At 43.6% G+C, this 11,723-nt stretch overlaps 1 pseudogene; it reads right to left on the bottom strand.

Annotated features, from left to right (window-relative positions):
* Positions 1-932: 932 nt before the first annotated feature.
* LOC142250012 (olfactory receptor 10G4-like) lies at positions 933-1,911 on the bottom strand (annotated as a pseudogene).
* Between the last annotated feature and the right edge of the window lie 9,812 nt (positions 1,912-11,723).

The following is an 11,723-nucleotide window of genomic DNA, read 5'->3' as shown; positions in this document are numbered from 1 at the left end:
GATTTTGATCCGGAAAAATCTGCAGCATGTCAATTGTTTGGTGCAGATTTGGTGCGGATTTTTGGTTTTGAATGGGGAAAAAAAAAATGAAATCCGCATCAAAATCCGCGGTAAATCCGCGGTAAATTCGCGGCAAATCCGCGGGTGCGGATTTGCCGCGAAAGTCGCGGATTTTCAGGCAAAAAAATCCGCAGGGACATTCTAGCGTGGGCACATAGCCTAAGACATGATGTAACAGCAGAATAATAACTGCAGCACTTGATGTAACCAGAGTATAAGACATGAGGTAACAAAAGAATAGTTACTGCAGCTCTGGAGGTAATTGGAGGATAAGCCATGATGTAACAGCAGAATAGTGACTGCAGCTCTGGAAGTGACTGGCCTATAAAACAACGCAACAGCAGAATAGTGACTGCAGCTCTCGAGGTAATAGGAGGATAAGACCTGATGTAACAAACAGCAGGATAATAACTGCAACTCTTGATATAACCAGAGTATAAGACATGATGTAACAAAAGTATATTGACTGCAGCTCTGGAGGTAATTGGAGAATAAGCCATGGTGTAATAGCAGAATTATAACTGCAGCTCTTCATTTAACCATAGCAAAATACATGATGTAACAGTAAAATAGTGACTGCAGCTCTGGAGGATAAAACATAAGGTGACGACAGAATAGAGACTGCAGCTCTGGAGGTAATTGAAAAATAAGACATGAGGTAACAGCAGAATAGAGACTGCAGCTCTATAGGTAATTGGAAAATAAGACATGAGGTAACAGCAGAATAGAGACTGCAGCTCTGGATATCACTGACAATGTAACAGCAGAATAGTGAGTGCAGCTCTGGAGCATAAGACCTGATGTAACAGCAGAATAGTGAGTGCAGCTCTGCAGGTGACTGGAGGATAGGATGATGATGTAACTTTCCAGTATCAGAAGATGCTGCTCATTCTGCTGTTTTTTACATGGAGCGGATTGGGCCGTATTAGTAATTTTTGTAGCACTCCTGTGACTTCCTTGTTCCTCAGAGTATATATCAGGGGGTTCAGCATGGGCGTTATAACCGCATAGAACACAGTAATGAAGCTGTTGGCTGATGTGTACACTGACATGGGCTGCACATACACAATGATCCCGGTCCCATAGAATATGGACACCACCAGTAAATGTGACGCACACGTAGAGAACGTCTTCTGTCGTCCCTCCCTGGAGTTTATCCTCAAGATGCTCCTCACAATCCGGTTGTAAGATACAAGAACTAACGTGAAACACGATGGCCCCAAGATTACCGGAGTGACGATGAGCAGGATCTCATCCACCGTGGTATCGGAACACGAGAGCTTTATAAGTGGCGTCGCGTCACAAAAGAAGTTGTAGAGCTGGTTTGGTCCACAGAAGGAAAGTCTCAGGAGAAAGCAGGTGTGGAACGTGGAGTGGGCAAAGCCACCGAACCAGGCACAGCCGGCCAGAGGGATGCAGACCGACCTCCTCATCAGCTCGGTGCGGGTTACAGATGGCCACAAAGCGGTCATAAGCCATGACGGCCAGAAGGAACATCTCCGAGCTGCCCAGGACATGGAAGAAATACATCTGAGAGAAGCAACCATAGAACGAGATCCTCCTGTTATCGGAGGAGAGGATGTCGAGCAGTTTAGGGAAAGTCACCGAGGAGTAACATATATCTAGGAAGGACAGGTGACCCAGGAAGAGATACATGGGGGTGTGAAGGCGAGCGTCCAGCTGCACCACCAGGAGGATCAGCGCATTACCCAGAACCGTGATCACATAGACAATCATAAAACTAAGGAAAAGGAGAATCTGGACGTCAGAGACCGCGGAGGACAGACTGGAGAGGACGAATTCTCCCACCAAGCTCTGGTTATCATCTAAAAAAGATTCAATAATGTTCATCTGAGAAAAAAGGAAAAAATAGCAATAAATAAGAAGCAATACAAAATAAGAAATGGCAAATTCCTAATATTAAATTCAGAAATGTCAGTAATGATGCGAGGCTGACAACCTCTGAGACACAGTGTACAGGCTGGTTGTCACCAGTTATAGATCAGGGATGTCATCACCAGGGGGCGGGGCTGACAACATCACACATATCATATACAGTGTTTCCACGCATATCCTGTCCACCGCCATTAACTTGAGAACGGCGGCAGCTATAGGCATAGAAGTGGTGTCTAGGTATAGTAAAGTATCTATGCGCTACGCAATGAAAGCACCTATAGCGCCACCTGGTGGAAAACAATGGAGTTAGCATTTTTATCTCAAACGGAACGATATAGAGAAAAAAAGTGAATTACAAAGTTGTAAGGCATCATCAATTCAATATGAATCGACACCTTGCATACAGAAATGCTATGATTAGAACGTGTAAAACTCACAAAGCTGCGGATGTGAAGCGATACCTCATGGAGACCTTCCTACAAGTCATTGGGTATGGTGGCTGCGTAGAGTGGCCTCCACGCTCACCTGACCTGACCCCATTGGACTTCTTTCTGTGAGGTCACATCAAACAGCAGGTGTATGCGACCCCTCCACCAACATTGCAGGACCTACGACGACGTATCACAGATGCTTGTGCAAACGTGTCACCTACCATATTGCACAGCGTGCAGCAAGATACAGTATGCTGTGCAGAGGCCAGATGTGCATTGCAACTGACGGGGGCCACTTTGAGCATCAAAGTTAAATGAGCGCCATATGCGTGACCAGCATTTAATGTTTTGGGGGGGTCATGGGTTTCATATCATAGCATTTCTGTATGCAAGGTGTTGATTTGTATTGAACTGATGATGCCCTACAATTTTGTAATTCACTTTTTTTCTCTATCTCGTTCTGTTTTTGAGATAAAAATGCTAACTCCGTTGTTTTCCACCAGGTGGCGCTATAGGTGGTTTCATTTCGTAGCGTATGGCTACTTTACTATACCTAGACACCACTTCTATGCCTATAGCGGCCGCTGTTCTCAAGTTAATGGCGGTGGACAGGATATGGGTGGACACACTGTAGATTAATGATGTATTCCTCTCGTATTAAACCGATGTGAAGGATATTGCACTTTGATGAAACCTATTACTGGATAATTCTCTTTGCTCCACACTTCCCCTTATATCATCGCCCAGTATGTAAGCAATGCACAGCCCCCACCCACCATCACCGACCATATGATGGGACCTCCAGCTACTAATCATTTGTATCCACACATTTATTTTCATTTTAATATTCTGGTTTGAAAATATGGATTTTCTTTAAACGCAAGTTTTTCTTTTCATTGATGTGAATTCCCGGTCTGTGGCACAGTTTGGTAGGGTAATGTATTGATACTTGTTTTGTTTTTTTCTTCTTTCCTTGTATTGTTTATTTTACTCTCAAATACATTTGTTAAGCTCCTGATTCCGGTCTGATGTGAAGATTTCCTAATGATAATGACTGACTTTTCCCTGCAGCCGAACTGATCCCGGCGCTGGTCACTGATCTGTCATCAGATCTCACACAACAAACCGTGCACATTCTAAATAGATCCTGGACTGATGCGATGTGAGTACATCAGCGATGGGCGAAGAGGGGAATATTCCCATTATTTGTCTCAGATATTTAGTACGATTTGTGTATTCCTAACAAATAACGAATCTAATAATGCAAGTCAAAGGAAATGAATAATATTCCTGCGAACGAGGAGAAAAGAGCTGAAATAGAATGGAACAGCATGGGGAAGATTCCTGGATGCATCTATGAAGCTCAGGTCACTTCTGGGAACAATATTTTCAGAATATTACACCACTCCCCATCATCCCCCTCTAACACAGACCACCCCCCATCATCCCCCTCTATCACAGACCACCCCCATCATCCCCCTCTAACACAGACCACTCCCCATCATCCCCCTCTAACACAGACCACCCCCCATCATCCCCCCTCTCTCACAGTCAGCTCCCCATCATCCCCCTCTAACAGAGACCACCCCCCATCATCTCCCTCTATCACAGACCACCCCCATCATCTACCTCTAACACAGACCGCTCCCCATCATCCCCCCTCTAACACAGACCGCTCCCCATCATCTCCCTCTAACACAGACCACCCCCCATCATCTCCCTCTAACACAGACCGCTCCCCATCATCCCCCCTCTAACACAGACCGCTCGCCATCATCTCCCTCTAACACAGACCACCCCCCATCATCTCCCTCTAACACAGACCACTGTTGGCTCTACCCACTGAGGAGTTCACAGTCCTGGAGGCGGGAAAAAGAGGAGTTCCGTTAGGGAAGTGAAGGAGTGAGGAGCAAACTGACCGTGTCTGGGTGTGTGGCCCGGGCTCTACGAGCAAGGTTGGCAGACGGTGGTTGCCGTCTGCAGGTGAGGCAGATCAACGCGGAACCGTAGGACCGGGGTTGGGCGTTGGCCCGCCGGTACCGAACTGGGGAGCGAAGTGAAGCCAGCACACACAGGCAGGGCCTACGGACCCCGACCAGGCTTGGAGTCGCCATTAGAGGTCAAATCCGTCAGTGACCGGAACCCCAGGGGTTTCCTAACAGCCAAGACCCGATTGAAGGCAACCGTCCGACTAGTAGAAGGAAATACAGCTACCGCCACAGCTAGAGTTCCAAGGGCCAGAGCCTGCGAGCAAAAGGGCTCCTCCGGCACCTATATACGCTATATACGGTGGGAATCCATCAGGACCGAATATACACAACGGTGCAGGGAAAGGCAGCCACCACTAACCGTCCGGGAGAAGCTACAGCAGCCGGCTGCGGGACCCGTCCATCTAGCCGTTTGGTTTACCAGAGACTTTGTGACTTTCTGTCTGAGTGAGTACAACAGTGCCATCCGGCACCGCTCCGCGTTGGCGAGCGCAGCGCAGCGGCGTCCTCCCCGCCCGCGACACCCCCCATCATCTCTCTCTAACACAGACCGCTTCCCATCATCTCCCTCTAACACAGACCACCCCCCATCATCCCCCTCTAACACAGACCACCCCCCATCATCCCCCTCTATCACAGACCACTCCCCATCATCTCCCTCTAATATAGACCACCCCCCATCATCCCCCCTCTCTCACAAACCACCCCCATCATCCCCCCTCTTTCACAGACCACCCCCATCATCCCCCCTCTCACACAGACCACCCCCATCATCCCCCCTCTCTCACAGACCGTTCACCATCATCCCCCCTCTCTCACAGACCGCTCCCCATCATCCCCCTTCTCTCACAGACCACTCCCTATCATCCCCCCCTCTCTCACAGACTGCTCCCCATCATCCCCCCTCTCTCACAGACTGCTCCCCATCATTCCCCTCTATCACAGACCGCTCCCCATCATCCCCCCTCACAGACTATCCCACATCTCCCCCTCTCAGACCGCTCCCCGTCATCCCCCATCTCGCACAGACTGCTCCACATCATCCCCCCTCACAGACCGCTCCCCATCATCCCCCCTCACAGCCCGCTCCCCATCATCCCCCTCACAGACTATCCCACATCTCCTCCTCTAACACAGACCACCCCCCATCATCCCCCTCTATCACAGACCACTCCCCATCATCCCCCTCTAACACAGACCACCCCCCACCATCCCCCTCTATCACAGACCACTCCCCATCATCCCCCTCTAACACAGACCACCCCCCATCATCCCCCCTCTCTCACAAACCACCTCCATCATCCCCCCTCTTTCACAGACCACCCCCATCATCCCCCCTTTCACACAGACCACCCCCATCATCCCCCCTCTCTCACACACCACCCCCATCATCCCCCCTCTCACAGGAGACCACCTCCATCACCCCCCCTCTCAGAGACCACCCCCATCATCCCCCCTCTCTCACAGACCGCTCCCCATCATCCCCCCTCTCTCACAGACCGCTCCCCATCATCCCCCCTCTCTCACAGACGGCTCCCCATCATCCCCCCTCTCTCACAGACCGCTCCCCATCATCCCCCCTCTTTCACAGACCACCCCCATCATCCCCCCTCTCACACAGACTACCCCCATCATCCCCCCTCTCTCACACACCACCCCCATCATCCCCCCTCTCACAGGAGACCACCTCCATCACCCCCCCTCTCACAGACCACCCCCATCATCCCCCCTCTCACAGACCGCTCCCCATCATCCCCCCTCTCTCACAGACCGCTCCCCATCATCCCCCCTCTCTCACAGACCGCTCCCCATCATCCCCCCTCAAAGACTATCCCACATCTCCCCCTCTCAGACCGCTCCCCGTCATCCCCCCTGTCTCACAGACTATCCCACATCTCCCCCTCTCAGACCGCTCCCCGTCATCCCCCCTCTCTCACAGACCGCTCCCCGTCATCCCCCCTCTCTCACAGACCGCTCCCCATCATCCCCCATCTCGCACAGACCGCTCCACATCATCCCCCTTCACAGACCGCTCCGCATCATCCCCCCTCACAAATCGCTCCACATCATCCCCCCTCACAGACCGCTCCGTATCATCCCCCCTCTCGCACACACAGCGATCTCCTCCTCTCAGTCCCTATCTCCCTTTCTTAGCAGCAGGAGATTTTACACATATAATAATTTTTTTTACAAATATATATATTTTTTACACATACACATAATCTTTGGACTTATAAGGACATCTGTGGTTATTTAGTCATTAATTTCAATATGGATTTTTTTTAATAATAACAGGTTAGCATACAGGGAATCCCTTATTTCTAACATACTAGGAAAACAGTCATCTAGTAAAGAATTAAATGAGGATGAGAATATTAGATTAAATGAGATCGATAGGAAAAATATGGCAGATCTATTCTCTGATTATGAATGGAACTGCAAATTAGAGATTACCCACCACCTTAATAAAATTTTTCTTGAAAAATACCTATTAGAAAATATAATACCAATGGAATTTAAACTAAATCATAAATCACCCTTCCCTAATGATACGAATTTCACAACTAAATGGGAAGAATATTCTCAAAAATGCTCGCAAGGATTACTAAAAATAATTATAGGACAGAATACTATAGAAATTGAAAAAGCACTAAAAAAACTGAATAATTTAAAACAAACCTTGAATCTTTACTCATTATCCTATGATTACAAAGAAATAGATCTTATACTTAAAATAACATTAAATAAATATGAAGAAGAAGTAATAAAGAAAAAAGCTATAAACTATATAAAGGATAGATATGAAAATAACAAAGTCAATGATAATATGGAAATTGACACTAACCCCACTAATCCAAAAACTCTAGATGATAATACTGGTATTATTTCAACTAATGATACAAATAAATCAAGAGGGAAAATAATTAGAGATTCTAATAAAAATAAAATTAATAATAATAAGACCGATAGAGAAAATAATAAACAAATAAAAAGTAAAGAATCTTCAAGTTATTTAATATCTGAAAAGCAGAGGAAATACTATGAAACTCATAAATCTAAACTCAAAATGAGTAAAAATAGTAACAATGAGTCTGACATCAAAACCGCAGAAATAATACACCACCTAAATCCTGATTTTCTACTCACTCCGATCAGCTGCAAGAATTTTACTGACTCAGAGTTGAGAACTAATATAAAAGCTCCGCTAATATCATCCAGCGGGAAGGGAGCTAATAACTATATTAGGGAAGTAATATTAAACGAAGAAACAGTCGCTAATATTAATAGTAACAATATGAATAAATCGATCTCAGTTGAAGAAACTAGTTTACAGTCACTTGATCTATCATTATTTACAACACATGGTGAAAATGATCCACAAGAATCCCCATCATCTGATATACCTCCTTCTATAATAAACAACTCTAAAAGTAATCAAAGAGATAAAAGTCCAGACAAACCAACTAATCTAAATACTATGAAAATTACCCATTATTTTCGGGTGGCTCCTGGGCGCCACTCCAAAAGAAAAAGAGAAGGAGAGGATGCAGAGGAGGAACAAGAAGTGATCAGAGAAAAAGAGACGAACGATCAGGAAACAATTCAGAAAAAAACAAAAACACAATAGATCAATTGAATAAACAACCAATGATACTCAATAAAGAGAAAAAGGATATACTAGTTAGTTTAGAAGTAAAAACAAACGAACAGAAAGATAAAACAGGGATTTTCAACATCTCTAATTACATATTAACAGATGAAGAGAAATCACTCGTCATGGCTTATCATTTAGGGGTGCTTCACACACAGCGAGCTCGCTGCCGAGATCGCTGCTGAGTCACGCTTTTTGTGACGCAGCAGTGACCTCATTAGCGATCTCGCTGTGTGTGACAATGAGCAGCGATCTGGCCCCTGCTGCGAGATCGCTGCTCGTTACACACAGCCCTGGTTCGTTTTCTTCAAAGCCGCTCTCCCGCTGTGACACACAGATCGCTGTGTGTGACAGCAAGAGAGCGACAAATGAAGCGAGCAGGAGCCGGCATCTGACAGCTGAGGTAAGCTGTATCCAAGATAAACATCGGGTAACCAAGGTGGTTACCCGATATTTACCTTAGTTACGAGCCTCTGCAGCTCTCGCGCTGCCTGTGCTGCCGGCTCCGGCTCTCTGCACATGTAGCTGCTGTACACATCGGGTTAATTAACCCGATGTGTATAGCAGCTAGGAGAGCAAGGAGCCAGCGCTAAGCAGTGTGCGCGGCTCCTTGCTCTCTGAACATGTAGCTGCATTACACATCGGGTTAATTAACCCGATGTGTACTGTAGCTATGGTAGGAGAGCAAGGAGCCAGCGCTCAGTGTGCGCGGCTCCCTGCTCCCTGCACACAGCGCTGGTAACTAATGTAAACATCGGGTAACCATACCCGATGTTTACCTTAGTTACCAGTCTCCGCAGCTTCCAGACGGCAGCTCCGTGCAAGCGCAGCGTCGCTTGCACGTCGCTGCTGGCTGGGGGCTGTTCACTGGTCGCTGGTGAGATCTGCCTGTTTGACAGCTCACCAGCGACCATGTAGCGATGCAGCAGCGATCCTGACCAGGTCAGATCGCTGGTCGGATCGCTGCTGCATCGCTAAGTGTGAAGGTACCCTTAGTCCGACTACAGGACTGGACAATTTCACATTATATCTGGATTTAAACGATTTTTTTAAAAAGATCACTATACAGCGGCATTTTTTAATAGAAGAAAAAGGAAAATTAAGTCAATACCCTATAAAAACACAAGATACAAATGACTTAATTCAACCAAATATTAAGCATGTAAATCCAAGAAACCTTAGGAGTAATTTCTACCCATTACACCACAAAGGGTCCCACATTGAGACATTCCAGCAATTGATACTAAAGGACATTAGATCCCTCCCCAATCAAAAGATGAAAACTAATCTTACAAAAAATGAACAAAAGGCTATAATTACATTACAAAAAAATAAAAATATTATTATTAAAAGAGCAGATAAGGGGGGAGGGATAGTAGTAATGAATAGGACTTGGTACCATGAGGAGGGCAAAAAAATCCTAAGTGATAAGGAATATTATATACCCCTAGACAAGGACCCTTCAACTCAAATTCTAAGGGAATACAGTACGATCATACAAGATGCTTCACAAAAAGGAATATTAAATAAAAAAGAGAAAAAATTTCTCGATATTAAAAGTTACTCAGTGCCTTTTTTCTATTTTTTACCAAAAATACATAAAGACCCGCTAAATCCGCCAGGACGCCCAATAATCTCAGGCGTTAATTCTATAACTAGCAATTTATCCCACTTCGTGGACTTGTTTTTACAAGAATACGTGTTAAAGTTAGAGTCCTATTTAAAGGACTCAACACAATTGATTAGGGAATTATTAGCTCTACCCCCTCTGAAAAACAGCATACTTCTTACATTGGACGTTAGCTCTTTGTATAATAATATAACGCACAGTAGGGGCATATCAGCCATTGAAAAAGCATTATTAAATGATAGAGAAATTTCAACATCCCAACGGAATTTTATAATAAAGGCGATACAATTTATCCTAGAAAACAATGTGTTCACTTTTGAGGGTACCTTTTACAAACAAATTAGAGGCTGCGCGATGGGGACGCGATTCGCACCCAGCTACGCTAACATCTTTATGGGTGCCTTTGAATCCGTCTCCATCGTGCAATCCAAATACAAAGAAAATATACTACATTATCGTCGTTTTATTGACGATCTGTTCATCATATGGAAGGGCCCCCCTGAGAAAGTACTAGACTTTATAGAGGATATTAACAAGAATGAATGGGGCTTATCATTCACGGCTACTTATTCTAATAAAACCATCCAATTCCTAGATCTACAAATTAATTTAAATGAAGTAGGATTAATCACAACATCCACACACTTTAAATCAGTGGATGTGAATAGCTATTTAAAGTACAATAGCGGACATTTACCTAGATGGATCAAGAATATACCATATGGTCAATATAAAAGAATAAGGAAAAATTGCACAACAGATATTGAGTACAATAAAGAGTGCAACATTCTCAAACAGAGATTCCTAGAAAAAAGATACCCCAAGAAACTAATACAGGATGCCTATGAGAAAGCAAATTCCCTAACTCAGGAAATATGTGTACAACCAAAACAAATGGATGCCCCTAAAAAAGATGAAAAATCCAAATTATCTAGATGGAGCCTTGTCACCACATATTGCCAACCCAGAACTCAAATTGAGAGACTAATTAATAAATATTGGTTTATACTAAAAGGTGACCCCATACTAACAGATTGTTTACCAAAAAAAACAATTATTATATACAAAAAAACCAAGAATTTAGGCAATCTTATTGCACCAAGTAATACCCTTCTGAAACCAATAACCGTTAATACGAACAACCCCGATACATGGGGATGTTACCCATGCCATACACCAAAATGTTTATGTTGTCAGGTAATCACAAAAAGAAAAAAATCCTTCATGTCAAAAACTACAAAGGAAGTTTTTATAATAAAACAGAGATATGACTGTCACTCTACATATGTAATATACCTGATTGAGTGCCCCTGCGGTATCCAATATGTGGGAAGAACTATTCAGGAAATGCACGCACGTCTGAATAAACATCGATACAATATAAAAAATGGCTATCCCCTACATAGTATCTCAAGACACTATAACAGTGTGCATAATAAAAATCCAATGATGGAACTTACTATTATAGATTCTGTGGATATGAAAGATCCACAGTCAATAATCAAACTTACTAAAAGGGAAAGCTACTGGATCTTTAAATTGGGCACACTGACCCCTGAAGGTCATAATATAATGATAGACAATGTTGCTAAATATTAATTATGACCTGGTAGAAACATATGTGCACATAAACAAGTGTATATGTAACTACAGACATGTGGTCATATGAATACATACAAATATAATAAAATAAACCTAATTAAACAAATAAAAAATTAATAAATATAAAATTATCAAATAAAACAGATTAAAAATAAGTTTTTTCAGAGAAATATTTGAATATAAATCTACTGAAAGAACAAAAAACTATATTAGCATGAATTTATTATAGAAATGAATGTTGGTTAATTTATTTTGGTAGAAGAATAAACTGATCGTATATGTATGTGTAGATTTTGTATGTGTATGGGTATATGTATACATATATATTATGTGTATATATATATATATATATATATATATATATATATATATATATATATATATATATAAATACGGCCATGAAGGATTTTTAATTATTTTAATTATTCTAATTGATATAAAAACTAATATAAGTCCTTTTTAAT

This window comes from Anomaloglossus baeobatrachus, chromosome 8 (assembly GCF_048569485.1).
Source record: "Anomaloglossus baeobatrachus isolate aAnoBae1 chromosome 8, aAnoBae1.hap1, whole genome shotgun sequence".
In the NCBI taxonomy this organism is placed as follows: domain Eukaryota; kingdom Metazoa; phylum Chordata; class Amphibia; order Anura; family Aromobatidae; genus Anomaloglossus; species Anomaloglossus baeobatrachus.
The sequence above is the reverse complement of the archived record's forward strand: the minus strand, read 5'-3'. Positions and strand labels throughout refer to the sequence as shown.